Genomic DNA, 24,122 nt, shown 5'->3' on the forward strand with positions numbered 1-24,122 from the left:
TTATTTTTAAACAGTGACCCCTAGTTCTAGATTCTCCCACAAGGGGAAACATCCTTTCCACATCCAACCTTTATTTTCATTCTTTTGATGATTTTAAATTTATGCTCTCCAATTAGCAATTCACTGACCAGTAGAATTTAGTTTTTCCCTGTTTACCTGATCACCTTAATCAATCTCCTCCTAACATCTTTTCTAATGGAAAGCATCCCAGTTCCTCTAGCTTCTACTCACTGGTATTATCTTAGCAAATCTATTTTGTACCCTTTCCATAACCTTGCCAGCCTTTTTTAAAAGGAAAGGGTGACCAAAACCGGACATAATGCCACACTGCTACAATTGCCATGAATTTGCGTGATGGGAGGGCGGTAGAGGGGAGAGTGAGGGAACTTCTATTTGCACCTTACCTGTACTTCTGAACCATTTGCTGGGGTTAGGACATTTAAATATTTCTGAAAGCTGCTGGGGTTATTTAGAGCACTGTGGTGTCTACCACAGGGGAATTGAGTTGAGTAGAATTGTTGTTGTGGTCTCCTGTTGCAGAATGAGTGGACTCTGGGTTAGTTGCCAGTTTCATATTAAGCCAGTCTTTATAATACAATTGATTGTTTTGAATTTGTTGTATTGTGAAAATGACCTTTTACATTTTAAATTCAATTTTTCCTTCAGGCTGGAGAATAATGACAGGCAGTAGTTGTTGATGATGTATTTCCCTCATTTGATTGGTGTCATGGTATAACTGCCCTTGTCTATTGTAAATTTCATCTTGGCCTGGCATGGAGTTATGGCATAAAATGGGCAGCAGAGAACAGGTAGGAGTGGGGTTTGGAAATGCTGGGTGTCTTTCACAAAGATCCAGGGGTGGGAATACCCACTGTAGGTGGGTGAAAGTTCTATCCATTGCATTAAAATCCTGACTGAGGCAGGGCTGCAGGATGGTACCATCTGATGAAATTCCTGTCCCCTTTGCCCCGAATGACTTAGACATTGGCCAGATATTTGCCTCCAGGTCAGTGGAACTGTGTAAGTGGTAGTCACAAAGGTGTTCAGATCCTGGCATGGAATGTCCCAGAAGATTATAGAATGGTATAATGAAATTGGTCCTTCTGTAAAGGGAGCTGGTTTCTGGCAGTCAACTGGTCCCACTAGCTGCTTTTCAGAATAGCTGTGAAGTGCTGCAATTTCCCCTTACTATTCCCCCTCCATCTTTCATCTCTCCTCTAGTTGTGTCCCAATGGTATCATAATTTATTAGAATTGCCTAATCAGAGGGTCAGGCCCTAAATCCATTGGTAGGGTATGAATTCTGCACTACCATAGTTAAGACAGTAGAGTGGAATTGAAGAATTTTTGGCCTGATTGCCACCTCCTGCATCATTCACTGTGGCTACTATATAGACTATGCACAGGATGCACTGCAGAAATTCCCCAAGTTTACTTCAGCTCTCAGCCTGTGATTTCTAACCAATGAGAAGAACAAGAGTAATGATATAATGGGAACTTCAGCATCTCAGTGTTCCTCTAGAAATCATGCACGATCCTTATTTGGGCATATATTGCTGCTCCTTCAGTGTCGTTGGGTAAAAATCATTTCTTTCTTTGCCCAGTTCTGATGAAAGGTCAGCGACCTGAAACGTTAGCTTTGCCCCTCTCTCCACAGATGCTGCCTGACCTGTTGAGTATTTCCAGCATATAGTATTTTGCTTTTGTAGCCTTCTGCAGTAGAGAATTTCACAGGTTCACCACCCTCTGAGTGAAGAAATTCTCGGTTCTAAATGGCAGACCCTTTATCCTGAGACTGTGACCCCTGGATCTGGACTCCCCAGCCATCGGGAACATTCTCCCTGAATCTAGCCTGTCTAGTCCTGTTAGAATTTTATAGGTTTCTATGAGATCCCCTCTCATTCTTCTAAACTCTAGTGAATATAGGCCTAGTCGACCCAATCTCTCCTCATACGTCAATCCTGCCATCCCAGGAATCAGCCTAGTGAATCTTCTTTGCACTCCCTCCGTGTCAAGGACGTCCTTCCTCAGATAACGAAACCAAAACTGCACACTATACTCCAGATGTGGTCTCACCAAGGCCCTGTATAACTGAGTAAGACATCCTTGCTCCTGTACTCGAGTCCTTTTGCAATGAAGGCCAACATACCATTTGCCTTTCTAATTGCTTGCTACATCTGAATGCTTGCTTTCAGCGACTGGTGTACAAGGACACCAGGTCTCATTGCACCTCTCCCTTTCCCAATCTATCACCATTCAGATAATCTGCCTTTCTGTTTTTACAACCAATGTAGATAACCTCACATTTATCCATGTTGTACTGCATCTGCCATGCATTTGCCCACTCACCCAACTTGTCCAAATCACATTGGAGCCTCTTTGCATCCTCCTCACAGCTCACTTTACCCCCCCGGCTTTGTGTCGTCTGCAAACTTGGAAATGTTACATTTAGTTCCCTCACCCAAGTCATTAGTATATATTGTGAATAGCTGGGGTCCAAGCACTGATCCCTGTGGTAACCCACTAGTCACTGCCTGCCACCTGGGAAAAAAACCAGTTTATTCCTACTCTCTGTTTCCTGTCCGTCAACCAATTCTCAATCCATGCCAGTATATTACCCCCAATCCCATGTGGTTTAATTTTGCTCACTAACCTCTTATGCGGGACCTTTATCAAAAGCTTTCTGAAAATCCAAATACACCACATCCACTGGTTCTCCCTTATCTATTCTACTAGTTACATCCTCAAAAAACTCCTGTAGATTTGTTAAGCATGATTTCCCTTTTGTAAACCCATGCTGACTTTGTCCAATCCTCTTTATGCTTTCCAGGTGTTCTGCTATCACATCCTTTACAAGAGACTCTATCATTTCCCCCACTACTGATGTACGGCTAACTGGTCTGTAGTTGCCTGTATTTTCTCTTTCCCCCTTTTTAAATAGTGGGGTTGCACATTTGCCACCCTCCAATCTGTAGGAACTGCTCCAGAGTCTATAGAATTTTGGAAGATGACCACCAATGCATCCACTATTTCCAGGGCCACTTCCTTTAGTACTCTGGGATGTAGATTATCAGGCCCTGGGGATTTATCAGCCTTTAACCCCATTAATTTCCCTCGCACTATTTTTTTACTAATACTTATTTCCTTCCTCTCATTGGACCCTTCGTTCCCTAACATTTCTGGGAGGTTATTTGTGTCCCCCTTTGTGAAGACAGAACCCAAGTATGTGTTTAATTGTTCTGCCATTTCTTTGTTCCCCATTATAATTTCTCCCGTTTCTGACTGTAAGGGGCGTACATTTGTCTTCACTAATCTTTTTCTCTTCACATATTTATAGAAGCTTTTATGTTCTCCGCAAGTTTACTCCCATACTCTACTTCCCCCCGCTTAATCAACCTCTTTGTCTTCCTTTGCTGAATTCTAAACTGCTCCCAATCCTCAGGTTTGCTGCTTTTTCTGGTAATTTTATTTGCCTCCTCTTTGGATCTAATACTATCCTTAATTTCTTTTGTAAGCCACGATTGAGCCACCTTTCTGGTTTTATTTTTGCGCCAGACAGGAATGAATAATTGTTGTAATTCATGCACACGTTCTTTAAATATTATCCATTGCCTATCCACCGTCAACCCTTTTAGTAAAGTTCCCCAATCTATCATAGCCAACTTGCGCCTCATACCTTCATAGTTTCCTTTATTTAGATTCAGGATCCTAGTTTCGGATTCAACTACTTCACGCTCCATCTCAATGAAGAATTCTATCATGTTAAGGTTATTATGGTATAGCAGTCTTCCCTCCCTCTTACAGTCTGGAGATTTTGGAGCCCCAGTGCCTTCTCGTGAATTCTTTTTCTGTGTCTTCCTTTTTCTCACCTTCTTAGACATCCTCAGGGCAATTTTCAGCCCTGAAGAACCTCTGAAGTGGTCAAAACCGGGTCTTAAGTTGAAACGCCAGTTTAGCCTGCATTAGCCTAATACACATCATTAAAGGAATTGAAGCTTGCACTAATAATGGCCGCCAGGAAGATTGTTCAGGTATTGAGCGCCACTTAAATTGCCTGCTAAGGCTATTAAGCCGGCTGCATGGTATTTTGGTGGATGGTTCTTGACCGAATGCCCTCTCCAAACAGTGACCAGTTGATTGGGAGTAAACATGTCATTGCAGAGGCTTTTGAGCACTACTCAATCATATATCACTTTTACTATTCTCTTGCTGCTGGGGGTTTGAGGTGGACTTTTGAAACACATTGGGAGACCTTCCGGGACACTTTGTCAAGACTTCACCGATGCTCCATCAGCATTTATTCTGGAAATTCTCTTGAGAACTTCACCTAAAAAGAGTGAGTACTGTGCTGCTGTACCTTATTGGAGACTATAGGAGTGACCAGGAGAAAGGGAGTGTTTGGTTATCAGTATCTTGTTAGGTGTCCTCCTTGATCTGCAGGCGGAATAGGAGGAGGACATGAGACCAGACAGAAAAGCACCAGCTGTGGACTTCTCCGCACCCCCCCCCCCCCCCCCCACCCCCGCCAACCCATGGGTACAGACATCCCTTCTCCTCCTAGAACTCTTCCACCAGGACCTCCAGTGCTGCTAAGAGAACCTGTTGCCCTCTCACTCAGTCCCTGAGCCATCCCCCTCCACATCTTCAGTGTAAGCAGTTAGGTGCAGTTCACAAAATCTACTCCATGAAAATTGCATCTAATCAGCATTTGGGTACAAAACCTGCATGTTTTTAATTTGACACCTCCAGACAAGTTAAAATTATGGTAATCAGCAATTAAGACCAAAATTGCGTGCTGAAAACAGACTTTCAAACACACGTCTGATTAGCACGGCACCATTTAGTGCCTGTTTTCACTCTTTCATCAGAATAACCCACTCTGGCTCTGTGTGTTTCACCAATCCTCTTACCGCAGTTAAGTGGCCATCCTTCACGTGTGAGTCTAGACATTGAGTATCAGCAGGGGGTTTGATCTTAGAGGTCATCACAGCAAAACTTGAATCTGTTGTCACTTGGCATCCACACAGTGCACTTACCTACAACATTTATTGAATAATAGTCAGGAGCAGGAACTTTGGTTAGTTTTCTCCCTTTACTTTAGGGGTGCTAAGGCAGGCTCCCCTGGCAATTATTAGCTAATTTAATACAGACTAAGAATCAAACCTGTGACATTCTGGTCCTCTAGTTTTCAACCTTGATTGTGTCTTGTACTATGTTTTACTGAGAACCTGGTTTCTTTTGGATTCATTTGGTTTTGGCCCTGGTTATTACATAAGAGCATAAGAACTAGGAGCAGGAGTAGGCAATTCAACCCCTCGAGCCTGCTCCGCCATTCGATGTGATCATGGCTTATCTCTTCTCGGTCTCAACTCCACTTTCCTGCCCATTCTCCATAACCCTTCAACCCATTTCTAATTAAAAATCTGTCTATCTCCTCCTTAAATTTACCCAATGTCCCGGCATCCACCGCACTCTGGGGTAGTGAATTCCACAGATTCACGACCCTTTGAGAGAAGTAATTTCTCCTCATCTCTGTTTTAAATCTGCTACCCCTTATCCTAAAACTATGACCTCTTCTAGATTGCCTTTCCACGTCTACTTTGTTAATCCCCTTAATCATCTTGTATATCTCAATGAGATCTCCTCTCATTCTTCGAAACTCCAGAGAGTAAAGGCCTATACTGCTCAATCTGTCTTCATAAGACAAGCCCCCATCTGGAATCAATCTAGTGAACCTCCTCTGAACTGCCTCCAATGCAACTACATCCTTTCTCAGGTAAGGGGACCAAAACTGTACACAATACTCCAGGTGCGGTCTCACTAATGTCTTGTACAGTTGCAGCAACACTTCCTTACTTTTATACTCTATTCCTTTAGCAATAAATGCCAAAATTCCATTTGCCTTCCTTATTACCTGCTGTTCCTGCAAACTAGTTTTCTGCGATTCATGCACGAGGACACCCAGATCCCTCTGTACCGAAGCACTCTGAAGTTTCTCTCCATTTAGATAATAATTTGCCTTTCTATTCTTACGACCAAAATGGATAACCTCACACTTATCCATGTTAAAATCCATCTGCCAAATTTTGGTCCATTTATCTAATCTATCCATATCCATTTGTAAATTTCTTATTTCTTTATTGCAACTTACTGTCCCACCTTTTTTAGTGACATCTGTAAATCTGGCTATTGTACCTTTTATCCCTGCATCCAAGTCATTTATATAGACTGTAAATTGTTGGGGCCCGAGGACCGAACCCTATTGTACCCCACTGGTGACATCTTGCCAACCAGAAAAAGACCCATTTATCCCAACTCTCTGCTTTCTGTTGGTTAGCCAGTCCAAGCTAATAAATTGCCCCCAACCCCATGTGATCTTACCTTGTGTATTAACCTTTTGTACGACACCTAATCAAATGCCTTCTGGAAGTCCAGATAAGCTACATCTACAGGATCCCCATTATCTACTTTGCTTGTTACAGCTTTGAAGAACTCTAGCAAATTAGTCAAACACGATTTACCCTTCATAAAACCATGCTGACTCTGTTGGATTGCGTTTTGACTTTCTCAATATCCTGTTATTATTTCCTTAATAATGGATTCTAACAATTTCCCAACGACAGATGTTAAACTAACTGGTCTATAGTTTCCTACTTTCTGCCTCCCTTTTTGAATAAGGGCGTTACATTAGCTTTTTTCCAATCCACTGGTACCTTTCCCGTATCCAGAGAATTTTGGAATATTATAACCAATGGATCCACTATCTCCACTGCCACTTCCTTTGAGACCCTAGGATGTAGGCCATCAGGCCCTGGGGACTTGTCTGCCTTCAACCCCAACATTTTGCCCAGTACTTTTTCCCTAGTGAGGATGATTGTTCTAAGTTCCTCCCTTTCTATAACCTGATACTATTGGAATGGTACAAGTGTCCTCCCCGTGAAAACTGAAGCAAAATACTGATTTCGTGTCTCTGCCATTTCTGTGTTCCCTTCTATTAACTAATGTTCACTTTAGCTACTCTCTTCCCTTTTATATGCTTGTAGAAGCTTTTGCTTTCCGTTTTTATATTTTGTGCTTGTTTTCTTTCATAATTTACCTTTGCTCTTTTTATTACTTTTTTAGTAACCCTTTGTTGATCTTTAAAAGTTTCCCAATCTTCCAGCCTGCCACTGTCCTTTGCAATATGGTATGCCTTAGTTTTTGTCTTTATGTTTTCCTTAACTTTTTTGCTTAGCCATGGATGTTTTTTCCCCCTCCTAGAATCTTTCTTCCTCTCTGGAACATATTTTAGTTGGGATAAATTGAATATCTCAAACATCTGCCACTGCTCGTCAACTGTCCTACCTTTCAGTCTTCCTGCCCAGTCCACTAGGGCCAAATCTGGCCTCATGCCTATATTATTACCTTTGTTTAACTCCAGAACGCTCGTGTGGGACTCCAGCTTCTCGCCCTCAAACTGAATTTGAAATTCCCGCATGCTATGATCGCTTTTCCCTCGAGGATCCTTATCAATGAGATCATTTATTAATCCCACCTCATTACAGAACACCAAATCTAGAACAGCCTGCTCCCTGGTTGGTTCCACAACATATTGCTCCAAAAAACAATCTCTTAATACATTCAATGAACTCTCCCTCAAGGCTACCCTTGCCAATTTGACTAATCCAGTCTACATGCATATTAAAATCACTCATGATTATTGCTGTACCTTTCTTACAAGCCCCCAGTATTTCCTGGTTTTTACTGTGCCCCACTGCGGAACTACTATTTGGGGACCTATAGATTACTCCCAACAGTGACTTCTTTCCCTTGCTATTTCTTATTTCTACCCAGACTGATACTACGCCTTGACCTCCAGTGCCTATATCGTTTCTCACTACAGCACTGATTTCTTCCTTTACTAACAAAGCTACACCACCTGCTTTTCCTTCCTGCCTATCCTTCCGAAATACTGAGTACCCTTGGATATTCAATTCCAAAACCTGGTTTCCCTGCAACCACGACTCAGTAATCACCACTAAATCATACCCATTTGTGTCTATTTGCGCTGTTAACTCATTGATTTTATTCCGAATGCTTCGTGCATTCAGATACAAAGCCTTTAAGTTTGTTCTATTATTATATTTCCCTACTCTTGTACGATTCCTTGGTGCAATATTATGTTCACACAATCTGTCCCTTCCTTTTATTTTCTGGTAACAATCAGCCTCACCACTAACCTGCACTCTTAACTTCTCCTTTAACTTACTATTTTTCCATGCAACTGAACCGTCCCCCCCACTATTTAGTTTAAAGCCCTATCTACAGCCCCAGTTATGCGATTCGCCAGGACTCTGGTCCCAGCATGATTTGGGTTTAGCCCGTCCCATCGGAACAGCTCCCTCCTTCCCCAGTACTGGTGCCAATGTCTCTCAAATTCAAACCCATTTCTCCCACTCCAATCTTTGAGCCACGCATTAACCTCTTTAATCTTATTGACCCTTTGCCGATTTGCTCGTGGCTCAGGTAGTAATCCAAGAGATTATTACCTTTTTGGTTCTGCTTTTAATTTAACCCCTAGCTGCTCATATTCCCTCAGCAGAACCTCTAACCTCGTTTTCCCTATATTGTTGGTACCTACGTGGACCACGACAACTGGATCTTTCTCCTCCCATTCCAAGTTCCTCTGCAGCCCAAATGAGATATCCTGAACCCTGGCACCAGGTAGGCAACAGAGCCTTCTGGACTCTCGATCCTGGCCACAGAGAACAGTCTCTATGCCCCTAACTATACTATCCCCAATTACGACTGCATTTCCCTTTTCTCCCCCCCATTTGAATGGCTCCCTGTACCACGGTGCTGGTCAGTTTGCTCATCCTCCCTACTGTCCCTGCTCTCGTCCACACAGGGAGCAAGAATCTTGAACCTGTTGGACAAGGACAATGGCTGAGGCTCCTACAGCACTACCTCCTGGATCCCTCTACCTGCCTCATTCGTAGTCACACCCTCCTGTCCCTAACCACTGGCCGAATTCAAGGTAGTTAATCTAAGGGGTGTGACTGCCTCCTGAAACATAGCATCCAGGTAACTCTCCCCCTCCCTGATGTGTCGCAGTGTCCAAAACTCAGACTCCAGCTCATCAACTCTGAGCCGGAGTTCCTCTAGCAGCCGACAATTGCTACAGATGTGTTCTCCAGGAACCACAATGGGGTCCACCAGCTCCCACATCATGCAGGTACAACACATCGTCTGGCCCTGCATCTCTATTTTATATAATTAGATTTTAATTTGTTATTTAAATTTCCGACTAGTCTTTAGTTTTTTTTAATCCGCTTTAGTCTTTAGTTGATATGCTTATAAATCAATCAAGTCTTGCTGTATATTGATTCAATCAAATTAAATTAAAAACTTACCTGAATACGCACCCCAGCTGCTGTGTTTCCCTGCACTCACTGTTCAATGTGATGTCACTTTTCGATTTTTCCCCGGCTCCTCGGGCTCCGCTCCTCTCTGTCTCTCTCCCACACAGGTTTTGGTGTGATTTTTTATACCTCCGGTCCTGCTGCTCCTCAGGCTCCGCTCCTCTCTGTCTCTATGTTAATCCTTGTCATCCTACATGATTGATACTTTGGCAAATCTCTTGGTTTTTCTAGTTTCTGCCAGTCTTATGGCAATCAATCTTATACCCTACTTACTTTTATGACCATCCTGCACTTCATGATAGAGCTTTTGTTAAAATAGGTGATTGTCCTATCAAAGAAAAATCGAAGATTGTCCTATCAAACTTCAGTACAGCTGCAATTCATTGTATCATACAGCTCAAAAGAAGATCATTTGGCTCATCCTGTCTGTGCTGGCTCTTTGAAAGATCTATTCAAATAGTCCCACTCTCCTGCTCTTTACCCATCGACCTGAAAATTCTGCTTTTCATTTGCTTGTTTGTTGATTTACAACAGAGTGCTTTCAAGTTTTAGGAAGTCTTTTCTCTTAAAACTTTGGTTAAACAATTACTATTACTATAATTCAGCGAGGAAGATTCAGGAAGTGTCTGCTGATAAAGTCTATTATGTCCCCAGTGCCCACTCCGTGAAGGGTCATATCTTCAGGGTTCACAGGTTGACAAATATGGCCTTACCAGGAAGATTCTACTGTTGTAACTGATATTTTGCATGTGATAACAACTCAAAAACTTGATGTTCATCTGAGCACTAGATTAGGCCTTCCTCAAATGGAAAGGATTTGAAGTTAGAGTCATACAGCATAGAACCAGGCCCTTCAGCCTACCGCATCCATGCCGACCATAATGCCTATCAATACTAATCCCACCTGCCTGCATTAATTCCACATCCCTCTATGCCTTGCTCATTCAAGTACCTGTCCAGATGCCTCTTAAATGTCGCTACTGTTCCTGCCTCCACCACCTCCTCAGGCAGCTCATTCCAGACACCCACTATTCTTTGTGTGAAAAATTTACCCCTTTGATCCCCTTTAAACCTCCTCCCTCTCACCTTAAATCTATGCCCTCTAGTTTTAGTCAACCCTACCAGGGAAAACAGACCCAGCCTATCCAATCTCTCTTTATAACTCAAGCCCTCCAAACCAGGCAACATCCTTGTGAATCTTTTCTGCACCCTCTCTACTTAATCACATCTTTCCTGTAGTGCGGCGACCAGAACTGCACACAGTACTCCAAATGCGGCCTAACCAACGTTATGTACAACTGTAACATGACGTCCCAACTCTTGTACTCAATGCCTCGGCCGATGAAGGCAAGCATGCCATACGCCTTCTTCACCACCCTGTCTAACTGTGTTGCCACTTTCAGGGAACTATGTACTTGCACCCCAAGGTCTCATCTGCTCAAATAACACTGCACAGGGCCCTGCCATTCACTGTATATGTTCTGCCCTGGTTTAACTTCCCAAAATGCATCACTTCACAATTGTCAGCGTTAAATTCTATTTGCCACTCCCTTGCCCACTTTCCCAGTTGATCTATATCCTGTTGTAACCTTAGACAACCTTCTTCACTGTCCACTATACCACCAATTTTGGTGTCATCTGCAAACTTACTAATCATGCCCCTTATATTCACATCCAAGTCATTAATATATATGACAAACAACAGAGGTCCCAGCACCGATCCCTGCAGCACACCACTGGTCACCGGCCTCCAATCTGAAAAACAACCCTCCACTACCACCCTCTGCCTCCTATCACCAAGCCAATTTTGTATCCAATTTGCTAACTCACCCTGGATCCCATGTGTTCGAACCTTCTGGACCAGTCTACCATGCGGGACCTTGTCAAAGGCCTTGCTAAAGTCCATGTAGACAACGTCCATTGCCCTGCCCTCGTCAATCCTCTTGGTCACCTCCTCAAATTCGTGAGACATGATTTCCCACGCACAAAGCCATGCTGACTATCCCTAATCAGACCTTGCCTTTTCTGATGCATATAAATCCTCTGTCTCAGAATTCCTTCCAATAACTTTCCCACCACTGATGTAAGGCTCACCAGCCTGTAGTTCCCTGGCTTATCCCTGCTGCCCTTCTTAAATAAAGGCACAACATTAGCTATCTTCCAGTCTTCCGGTACCTCACCCGTGGCTAACAGTGATACAAAAATCTCTGCCAGGGCCCCAGCAATCTCCTCCCTTGCTTCCCATAGCATCCTAGGATACACCTGATCAGACCCTGGGAATTTATCCACCTTAATGCGCTTCAAAACCTCCAACACCACCTCCTTTGTAATGTTGATATGCTCCAGGATATCGCTGTTCCCTTCCTTGAACTCACTAGCTTCCATGACCTTCTCCACGGTAAATACGGATGAGAAATATTCATTTAAGACCTCACCCATTTCTCGTGGCTCCACACATAGATTGCCACACTGATCCTTAAGGGGACCTACTCTCTCCCTAGCTACCCTTTTACTCTTAATATACTTATAGAATCTTTTAGGATTCTCCTTTATCTTATCTGCCAGGGAATTCTCATGGCCCCTTTTCGCCCTCCTAATTTCCTTCTTAAGTGTAGTCCTACATCCCCGATACTCCCCGAGGGACTAGCTCGATCCCAGCTGCCTATATCTGACATATGCCTCCTTTGTCCTGACCAGACCCTCAATATCCCTCGTCAACCAAGGTTCCTTAAACCTGCCAGCCTTGCCGTTCCATCTAACAGGAACATGCCGGCCCTGAACTCTTCCTATCTCACTTTTAAAAGCCTCCCACTTGCCAGACGTCCCTTTACCTGTAAACAGCCTCTCCCATTCAACTGTTGAGAGTTCCTGACTGATGCCATCGAAATTAGCCTACCCCCAATTTAGGTCTTCAACCTCAGGACCAGTCCTATCCTTTTCCATAACTATCTCAAAGCTAATAGAGTTGTGGTCACTGGTCCCAAAGTGCTCCCCCACTGACACATCAACCACCTGCCCATCCTCATTTCCTAAGAGGAGGTCGAGTGTAGCCCCTTCTCTAGTAGGGCCATCCACATACTGCTTCAGAAAACTATCCTGGACACACTTAACAAATTCTTCCCCATCTGATCCCTTAGCACTAAGGCAGTCCCAGTCAATATTAGTTAATATCACCTACTATTACAACCCTATAATTCCTACACCTATCTGTGATTTCCCTACATATATGCTCCTCCACTTCCCTCTGACTATTGGGGGGCCTATAGTATAATCCCATCAAAGTGATCACCCCTTTCTTATTTCTAAGTTCTACCCATATGGCCTCGCTGGACCTTCCCCCGGGGATATCCTCTCTAAGTTAAAATACTTAAAACAGAGGACTTGATGGACTTCATGCTTACCAGTAATGGGAGGATTACTGCATTTATACTCAGGCATGGTTGACACTACGCACACAAGTTACTTGTTGGACAGTATTTTATCAGATAGGCTAGCCTTGTTTCTGCTGTTATGTTCAGAGGACAGATTTTCTTTCATGATTTTTTTGAAAATTTTTTCCTGAAGCAGTCCACTTCCAGTCTGATATAGTAACATTTCTGACATCATATTCAGCTGAGACCTTTTTTGTGATTAACCCTTTTTCAGTCTCTTGAATGCTTCTAACCTCATTGCAGGTGATACTCATTTTATTTTCCTCTTGTTATTGTGGGGACTGGCTTAAAGTATTGAAAACAAAGATGGAAACAGTGAGAACTACATATTGTTGCCTAGGAAGTAAGATCCAGGATGAGCTGCAGTTTGCAAGTGAGAGATGTGGACAAGTGAGCTATGTAAATATCAAGTGCCTGTGGTGTGTTAGCATGGTCATGCTATATACATGTCTTTTTAGTTGCTTGGCTTCTTGTTTATATTCTAGGATGATTGCTTCTTTACCATAATTTTGCATTCTAATTCATTAATCTTTCTAACAGTGAGTATGATTCACTGATTTCTCTCATTCTGCTAATTTTAGTTATAAGTTTGACATTTTCTTCTAATAAAAGAGGACATTTTCTGGCCATTGGCATCAAGTCTGCAGCAAATAAAAGTACAAGTAGATGCTGGGAAATCAGGCAGAGAATCCTGTTTGCCAGATCCCTGCTTAATAAGCATAGCATGTAATCTTCAAGTTGGCATTTTAGGAGACTTAGTGCTCTATTTAAATACTAAAATGTGAATATAGGTGCCGTATTTCAGGGTATTTGGTCATTTAACCATTAAAGATATAGATGTTATTTTTATTGGTGTTACTTTTAATTTACACTTGTAGAGGAGTGTGGGACAGTGGTAGATATGTATTAAAGTCAGACGGGCTGGGCTATCTTCGAAGCAAACAATCAGGATTGTTGAGATTTCTTGTGAAGCATCCAGACTCATTGCGTTGCGTTAGTTCTATTCATTAGTTGCTAGAGGCCTTCAACTTGGATGGGTGGTGGACAATTAGATTGACCACCTTGCTAGCCAACCCATAGATAGTCAATGGATCAGATATCAATCCCTCAACTTCCTGTCTGGAGAGGATACAAAAGAACTGGGAAACATATGTTAGAGGCCAGTCCATAAGTTCTGCTGAGAAACGGGTAAAGTGCTAGGCTAGTTTTCCTTAAGAAGAAAGATTTGGTCTTATTCTGTAATACGGTTGACTAAAAGTAAGTGTTACTTAGCTTGCTAAATGGACAGCGTGGCATGATTTATTTTCTTCATTATGAAGAGGGATTGAAATTAAGTTGATGAATGTTGAAACTTTCTGTAACTTTTACTCAGTACATTCACTTTTTTTTCGCAAACACTTACTGGCTGCACAAGTGCATATTCTTTTCTTTCTTTTGGGCCTCCTTATCTCGAGAGACAATGGATACGCGCCTGGAGGTGGTCAGTGGTTTGTGAAGCAGTGCCTGGAGTGGCTATAAAGGCCAATTCTGGAGTGACAGGCTCTTCCACAGGTGCTGCAGAGAAATTTGTTTGTTGGGGCTGTTGCACAGTTGGCTCTCCCCTTGCGCCTCTGTCTTTTTTCCTGCCAACTACTAAGTCTCTTCGACTCGCCACAATTTAGCCCTGTCTTTATGGCTGCCCGCCAGCTCTGGCGAATGCTGGCAACTGACTCCCACGACTTGTGATCAATGTCACACGATTTCATGTCGCGTTTGCAGACGTCTTTATAACGGAGACATGGACGGCCGGTGGGTCTGATACCAGTGGCGAGCTCGCTGTACAATGTGTCTTTGGGGATCCTGCCATCTTCCATGCGGCTCAAATGGCCAAGCCATCTCAAGCGCCGCTGACTCAGTAGTGTGTATAAGCTGGGGATGTTGGCCGCTTCAAGGACTTCTGTGTTGGAGATATAGTCCTGCCACCTGATGCCAAGTATTCTCCGAAGGCAGCGAAGATGGAATGAATTGAGACGTCGCTCTTGGCTGGCATACGTTGTCCAGGCCTCGCTGCCGTAGAGCAAGGTACTGAGGGCACAGGCCTGATACACTTGGACTTTTGTGTTCCGTGTCAGTGCGCCATTTTCCCACACTCTCTTGGCCAGTCTGAACATAGCAGTGGAAGCCTTACCCATGCGCTTGTTGATTTCTGCATCTAGAGACAGGTTACTGGTGATAGTTGAGCCTAGGTAGGTGAACTCTTGAACCACTTCCAGAGCGTGGTCGCCAATATTGATGGATGGAGCATTTCTGACATCCTGCCCCATGATGTTCGTTTTCTTGAGGCTGATGGTTAGGCCAAATTCATTGCAGGCAGACGCAAACCTGTCGATGAGACTCTGCAGGCATTCTTCAGTGTGAGATGTTAAAGCAGCATCGTCAGCAAAGAGGAGTTCTCTGATGAGGACTTTCCGTACTTTGGACTTCGCTCTTAGACGGGCAAGGTTGAACAACCTGCCCCCTGATCTTGTGTGGAGGAAAATTCCTTCTTCAGAGGATTTGAACGCATGTGAAAGCAGCAGGGAGAAGAAAATCCCAAAAAGTGTGGGTGCGAGAACACAGCCCTGTTTCACACCACTCAGGATAGGAAAGGGCTCTGATGAGGAGCCACCATGTTGAATTGTGCCTTTCATATTGTCATGGAATGAGGTGATGATACTTAGTAGCTTTGGTGGACATCCGATCTTTTCTAGTAGTCTGAAGAGACCACGTCTGCTGACGAGGTCAAAGGCTTTGGTGAGATCAATGAAAGCAATGTAGAGGGGCATCTGTTGTTCACGGCATTTCTCCTGTATCTGACGAAGGGAGAACAGCATGTCAATAGTCGATCTCTCTGCACGAAAGCCACACTGTGCCTCAGGGTAGACGCGCTCGGCCAGCTTCTGGAGCCTGTTCAGAGCGACTCGAGCAAAGACTTTCCCCACTATGCTGAGCAGGGAGATTCCACGGTAGTTGTTGCAGTCACCGCGGTCACCTTTGTTTTTATAGAGGGTGATGATGTTGGCATCGCGCATGTCCTGGGGTACTGCTCCCTCGTCCCAGCACAGGCATAGCAGTTCATGTAGTGCTGAGAGTATAGCAGGCTTGGCACTCTTGATTATTTCAGGGGTAATGCTGTCCTTCCCAGGGGCTTTTCCGCTGGCTAGGGAATCAATGGCATCACTGAGTTCCGATTTGGTTGGCTGTATGTCCAGCTCATCCATGACTGGTAGAGGCTGGGCTGCATTGAGGGCAGTCTCAGTGACAGCATTCTCCCTGGAGTACAGTTCTAGGTAGTGCTCAACCCAGCGGTCCATCTGTTTGCGTTGGTCAGTGATTATGTCCCCCGATTTAGATTTGAGGGGGGTGATCTTCTTGATGGTTGGCCCAAGAGCTCTCTTCATGCCATCATACATTCCTCTGATGTTTCCGGTGTCTGAGGCCAGCTGAATATGACTGCATAGGTGTTGCCAGTAGTCGTTTGCGCAACGCCTAGCTGTTCTTTGTGCAGTACTTCTGGCTGCTTTAAGTGCTGCGGATGTTAAATCGCTGGGGGCTTTCTTGTAGTTCAAAAGTGCAATGCGCTTAGCGGCTATGACAGGTTCCAGCTCTTCATTATGAGATTGAAACCAGTCTGCATTTCTCTTCGCACTTTTGCCGTAGGTGGTCAAAGCTGACTCATAGATGGCGTCTCTGATGTGGGCCCACTTGGTCTCAGCATCCCCTGTGGGAGTGTTTTGAAGGGCTGTTACAAGTGAATTTAGAAATTTTTGTAACAGCTGTGGGTGAGAAATTCTGCTCGTGTTGATGCGCGGGTGGCCCTTCTGCTTGGAATGATGCAACTTCTTTGGTCTGAGTCTAACCTTGCTGCACACCAGGGAGTAGTCGGTGTCGCAGTCCGCACTGTGGAAGCTGCGTGTGATTTGAACACTGTTTAAGGCGGCTCGCCTTGTGACAGTGAGGTCTAGCTGGTGCCAACGACGTGATCTTGGGTGCCTCCATGAAACCTGGTGACAGGGTTTAGTGTGAAAGAACGAGTTGGTGATGCAGAGGTTATGATAGGTACACAACTCAAGCAGTCTCTGCCCGTTCTCATTCATCCTTCCAACGCCATAGCGCCCAAGGCAGGAGGACCTGGTATCCAGTCCATGTAGCAAGTGGTTCTCATTGTTTCACACTTGGGTTAGGGAACAGAAATATCAGCCCATATTCCCCCTCTTGATTGTCAAACAGCAATCCTTTCTGGCAACGTATGGAAATAAGGGGAAAGACAGGATTGTGCTTAACTGTGATGAATGAGTGGCTGAATAGCCTACTTGTACTCACTGTCTAGGATCACAATAAAATATCATCTGCTTAGTTGATGTATTGCAGGATGAACTACGCCCATGGAATCAGATCCAGTTAGTAGTCAATGCCATCAAGAAAGGAAGGAGGAGAAAATATGCAGAAAATTAAAGGAGGGAAAAATTCAGATTTTCATATTTAGCACTATGCTTATCGTTTTTAATATTAGTAACCTTCATTAATTTAATGATTATAACACTTGAGACAAAGTAGAAGAAACAAAAATAAAATAAACTTTAATTTTTTATGATGGTGTTTGAGAGATGATTTAATACTTTCTATTATACTTTTGCTTATTTATAGTGTTCACTTCCTTACTAAATAAGACATCTAACTTTCGTCAAACTGATTCCATTATTATGAGAAGAAAATTGAGAAATAAGAAAAGCCTTATGGTTCAGTTGGTAAAAGCACTGCCCAATGTGAAACAGAGCCATACAGGTCAGGAAGGTTTAAGATATATTCCTGGTCTTTGCTCAGTTAGCTGATTTCAGCCAGGGTAACATAAGAGATGCTACAATTGGCCTTAGTCCCAAGTGAGGCCAGAATTTCCACTCCTGGCTCCTGCTGCAAAGTGTGCAATGGTAGGTGTCAGGTAAAGACAGGATGAGCTTGGCTTCAATGCTGTTTATGGCTGAATATTCTTCAAACACATACTGTTTGTGCTCAGATATATAATACTAGATTTGGGTGAGGTATTAGCAGGTGGCTGGTGTATTTGAATTGTTCCTCAGCAAGAGTCAGTACCTTCAGTGGAGGCAGGCGAGCAAAAAAAAGAGACAAACTGTTATATGCAGCACAATATCATGAAAGACACGCATATTGAAATTGCAAAACACATTAATTTGACACATTTGTATAATAACGGCACAATTTCTAGAAATACAGGAACAAATAATGCACAGAACCTGAGTTGAACCCAGTACCAATATTTATGTAGTAGGAACATGGCTTCTATAAAAAACTGTCCTGCAGAAATGATTTGAGTGTAGTTTAATCAATATTTTGAGGTGGTGGGCTGAGATAAATAATTTCACAATACTTCCCAGTAACAGAGTTGGCTACAGAAATGTGAGCTGAAGTAGAAAGACAGAACAGTCGGAAATGTTAAATTCTCGTATTCCTAATAGCTGATTGTCACTTTCTATTACTAAGCACGTCCCCATTATACGGGTCTGAAGGAGAAAAATCTAAAGGATGATTTCTTACATTTTTAAATTCTCAGCATGCTTGAGAGGTCAATGATCTGAATGGAGTGGGCTGCTATTCTGATTGTGTGTATGGCGGAGAAAGAGACATTCTTATTTGACTTAGCTCAACGATGTCACTGTATATTCACAGGCTAATTACAAGACTTAGTGGAAACTGGCGGTCGTGCAATTTTTATGGAATATACCTTTGAGTTTTCCATATAATTTGTTGAAATATATAAGCCTTCAGCTTTCAAATAATTTTTTTTTAAAACACAGGATCAAGGTTGGACTCACTGTTGAGTTGTTTCTGATTCCATCTCTGTTCATTTTTACATCATGCTGCCAAAGTTAATTGCCAACTAATAGCATAATAAGATGTCATATTGTGACATGACAAAAGTATCTTTTCTGTTGTACAGTTACTGATCATCACACAGTTGAAATAGCTATCATTATGGTTATGAATAGCTGGAGATCTGGAGATTAGTAGGATCCACAAAATGTCCACCATTCACAAAATGGCAGTCCAAAGCATCTGGAGTGAAACACTACTCTTAATAGGATTGTGTTCTAGTCATGCAAATGGGTGAATAAAATGCCTGCTTTCAAGATATCTAATTACAGCACTGAAGAAATTAATGTGTGGCTATATAATGGTTTATGAATCTGCCTGTTTAACAGTATAGTGTTTATTTCAATGCTTTCAGTTTAAAACTTTGTGATAAGAATGTTTTAAAAAGAGAATGTTGTGCTGCAGGTTTCAATCAATAGAAAACATGTTCGGTGTGAAATTCAATCGCCCTAATATTTGGGTGCAGGGGCCATGGTTCGTCACATGCCTGCGCCTGTTCAAATTGAGGTGGGTAAGAATCTGGGCCGCCAACGCTGGTACCCTCTTCTTAATGTTGCTGGTGTCGTCTACACTCAGCAGGTGGCGCCAGCAGCATTGTTTCCTGATAACGTTATTCAAGCAGCCTTTTTCTTAAAGACAGGCTGCTTTTTCAAGGAAAGGTGAGACAAAGATTGCTGCAGTGGAAAATCTTGAAAGATGACACCAGGGCACACAGAAGGATCCAGACTGACGGATGCGGTACTGGAGGTATCAGTGGTGCAGATGGGCAGGAGAGACACTGTGGTCCCGCAGGGGCTCCGGAGCCACTCAAGGACCACCCATAGAAGGGAGTGGGAGCAGGTGGCCGGGAGGGTCAACTCCTGAAATCTGGACCTGAGGACCTGGCAGCAGTGCCACAAGAGGTTTAATGACCTCATGCGGGTGGTCAATGTCAGTGATTGCATCATCACAGACTAATCATACCCAGTGCTCCACCAGCCTATCATACTGTCCAGTGCATCACACACCTATCACTCACCTAGCAGCATTCCTTGGAACTCAGGACTCACGCCTAATATCCAGATATTTGACCTCACTCCCACACACCTACCAATGCTGCCAGCCTCATACCCACCTCTCACTGCCTATACATAGATCCAGCTATTCAACTAAGGCAGGCACATCACTCACTGACATGGCTACACACCCACTGCCATTCTGCCCTCTCTTGTGGGAAAAAATGTCTCACAATAGAAGGGAGTGCAGCAGAATTGGCAGGGGCAAAGATGCCTGCATCTCCTGAGCCTTACAGAAGAGATGGCCTTCAGACATCACTGAGAACATTAATGATGATGGCATGATCCTGCCTTATACTCTGATGAAGAAGCTGCTAATGGTGTGACCATGAACCTCTTATGTTACACCCCACCCAGCTTCCCTCCCACCAACCTCCCATCTGAGTTCCTGCTTTCAGACACTCGAGAGCTGCCACCTGCCCCTGCCTCAGCCCAAGGTGGAATAGGGAGAGCACTGATGAAGAGGCCCCATCAATTGATCTGACACTTGCAGCTACCTAGTTCAGATACTGGAACTGCACCTACCTTGGAGGTTAGTATAGAGTTGAGGTCAGCACATGTTGAGTCATTTGGGCACCAATGAACTGCAACCAGGCTAGGGCTAAAAGATGTTTCGTTTGCCAGCTGTCTGCATTGCGAGGTCGCAGATGAGTTCTGCTGCATGGGACTCAGATGAGGACCTCAATGGAGCAGTATAGAGGAGAATGCTGAATGAGCATGCACACCAAGATGCTGGATTCATTGGCTGGCCTGCCAGGCAGCCTCTTATCTCTGTTGAGGGGCCATGGAGGAGTCCGGCTCCAAGTTGGTAGAGGGTATGGTGTGGAGCTTGCCCTCTCTGCAGCCTCTGCTCCATTTCCCTGTGATGCTGCAGATGATGTTCTTGGGACTAAACAGTAATATTCAGTCAGAGTTAGTAAGACACAGAACTGCTGCATGCTGTTTAAAAACATGGATTCCTTTATTCCCTTACCCACTCTGCTGGTATATGTGTGTTTGGTAGCCTTAAGTGGACAAAATGCACAATGCAATTTTCAAAACATTACATTCCTCCCCTTCTTAGTAAATGAGAGGCATAGCATGTTTCAATGGTTTGTTTCTAAAAGTGTAAACAATGAACTTAAAACAACGTGAACATTCAACTTCACCAGTAACATTATTACATATTCAAATTTTTGTACTAACTTAACAATGCACTCAATTATATACAGTGAGGTGAAAGATTTGTTCACCAACTGACAATAGTTCACTTCATAACATTATCATTTAAGTATGGTGGAAATTTTCTCTCACGAGTAGGATATTGTCTGACATCAGGTGTAGTCTCATTTGACTCAGGTTCTTCATCTGAGATGTTGGTGTTGGAATTGGATTCAATGCTTACGACTGGTGTTTTCAGTGCTTTGATAAATTGTGTGTTTCGTGTGATGATTTGTGAACCGTGCTTAGCAGTGATCATTGATCCTTTTGTGTTGGTCACAACAAATGGTTGGATTTTGAACATCGTGAAGACCTTGTAGTGTGACTGATTTCACTTGTAGACACTCTCTAGATCACATCTTTCCAGTTTCGTGATTCCATCAGCATTATGCATGGTTGCATCACCTCTTCTTGTTTTGTTGCCGCTTTGATGTCAGCTGGTTTTAGCTACTTTGGCACCGCATTTAAGCTTACATAGTTAAGATGTTGTTTGGCAACCTTTTCCTCACGACTAGTAGGACTGACTGTTGGCAACATGTCACGATAGATAGTCCGCTGGGTTGAGCTTGCCTGACTGATAATCAACATGGAATACATACTCGTATGCAATATTCAAGTGGGTGGTTTTGTATGTGAATTGTTGAACAAGCTCACTGGTGGTCGATGATCGGTTATTACTTCAAACTCGCTTCCATACAAGTAGAGATGAAAGTGTAAGATACATGTGATTGAGAGTGCTCTACGTGCATTCGTGATCTTCATTCCATCCCAATGATTGATGAGTTGCCTGTCTTGTCTTTCTGCACGACAACTGTACCTCAGCCAACCGGGCTTGCATCCACGACAAGCTGGGTGGTTTTCTCAGGGTCGAAATAGGCATTTGTGCAACTTGCTGGCAACCGTCGTTTGATCTGGTATAATGCCTGTATGTAGGATTTAGTCTATTCTCATTTGGTGATCTCTTTTGTCAGACCGCGTAGGGAGGCAGATAACACAGCAAGGTCAGGAATGAAATGACTTCAGTCCATTATGAGTCCTAGCAGATTCCAGACGTACTGCACGTTTGTAGGATCCACAGCGTTTGCAATGGCTTCAACTTTCTGTGGATCAGGTGATACTCCTTCACCACTGAACACATGACTGAAGAATTCAATTCTGCTTTCATTGAACAAGTACTTGTCTTTGCTCAAGATTAGGTTATATTCTCTGGGACATTGTAGGCATGCATGTAGGCGTGTCTCGAGTTCCCTATCAGTATGGCCATAGATGAGAATGTCATCACTGATGTTTAGCGTACATTCAAGTCCACGAAGTATAGACTGAATCATGTGCTGAAATACCTCAGCTGCTGAGTTAACCCCAAAGTTGAGCCTTTTGTATTGACAAAGTCCCATGTGAGTGGAGACTACAGTAAGATATCTCGATTCTTCTGCAAGCTCGATTTTAATCTGATTCTCATTCCTGGGTTTCTTGACAACTTGTATGGGTGAGATTCAAGGGGTAGGCTTATCCCCAGCTTTCTCAATAATGCCAAGGGCAAGTAGGTGTTGCGGTTCCTTCTCTGTCTTGTTTCCTGACATGAAATGGTACTTGTCGCTGTTGATAAGCAACTGGGAGCACATTAGGGTCTACATGCAGCTTACATGCAACACCTTTCAGCTTTCCAATTTCAGTGACGTGATCAGCATACAGTTCGAGAATGGTTTTGTTATTATGTGAAGGAATCGCATATGTGACCAATTGTGTGCAGATCTGTCACTATGTGGTAACTGATAAGTGTGTCACATTCTCCAGATATGACATAAATAGAGTTTTTGTTCTAGTGTCTTTGAATGAGACTGGCGTTTCAAAAGTTCTGCGGATTTTCAGCGGTTTGTCACTGTTGTAAGGGAAAATTTTCGTATTCCCTGGTTTGCGGAGAATGGGGCAATCCTTAAGTTTATTGAATGTTTTGTCTCCCAGGACATTGACAGATGCTTCTGTGCCTATGAGCACATCTATATTGGAGCAGCCAATGATCACAGTCACACGTTGCTGTTTGCTATGTCTGAGAAAGAGGACTAAAGGGTCATCTGCCTTTACTTTGGCTACATTCTCTCACCTTTTTGCTGTGGTGTGCGTACCTGGCACTCTTCTGTTGGTATTGGTCTTAATAGTTGGTTTGCTGATGAGAGACAAACACAAGTAAAGGCTTTACACTGTTTACCAGTAGCAGGACACTCTGTCCAGTGTGGATAGGTGCTGCCACAGTGGAAGCATTTTTTGGATAAGTCACAACTTTGTTTCTGAGACAGCTGTTGTTTTGCAAGTAGTTTTCTGGCACTAGAGCGATGAATAGTGTTCACAGCAGTTGAACTTGGAGTGTGGTAGTTACTGTTAGTAGCCGCAACTTCAGTAGCTCTGGACTCTGAGAGCGATAATGATCTTGCTTACTCCAGCAACTCTCACAGCTTTCTGTCTTTCTTGAGTTCTTTTCGGCATAATTGACTAGAAAGACAGCCTTCGATTATTTGTGTTTTCATTTCCCATTCGACATGTTCAAGATCACTGAAGTCACATCTGGTTGTTAGTTTCCTCAATTGCATGCAATATTGGTCAATTGTCTCATTTGTTTCATGTTTAGTATGTTGGTAGACAATTGTTTTGTATATGGTACTTTTCTTGGCGTGAAGTAGGTTGTTAGTGCCGTTTTTGCTGAGTCATACTCATTTTGCTCAGGTGTAAGTGTCTCAAAGATATCCTCCAATTCTTCACCTCCATAGTGGAGAAATAAGGCCTTTTTTCTTTTGTCATCTGTGATTGCAAAACCTGCCATCGTGCCTTCAAAACGTCGCAGCCACTTCTTCCAATATGGCAATACAGGCGATGGCTCCGAATTCACATCAAAAGGTGGTAGATTGGCATAGACAATGCCATATTTGATCAGCATATCAGTGATACTGCACGATCAAGGATTGGGATGGTGTTCCTTTCAGAGAAAAAGTTCTCTGTAATGATCTGAGATTTCTTTCTGGATTGGATTAATTAATTAAGTTTAGAGATACAGCACTGAAACAGGCCCTTCGGCCCACTGAGTCTGTGCCGCCCATCAACCACCCATTTATACTAATCCTACACTAATTCCATATT

Source organism: Heterodontus francisci, chromosome 4, assembly GCF_036365525.1.
Source record: "Heterodontus francisci isolate sHetFra1 chromosome 4, sHetFra1.hap1, whole genome shotgun sequence".
In the NCBI taxonomy this organism is placed as follows: domain Eukaryota; kingdom Metazoa; phylum Chordata; class Chondrichthyes; order Heterodontiformes; family Heterodontidae; genus Heterodontus; species Heterodontus francisci.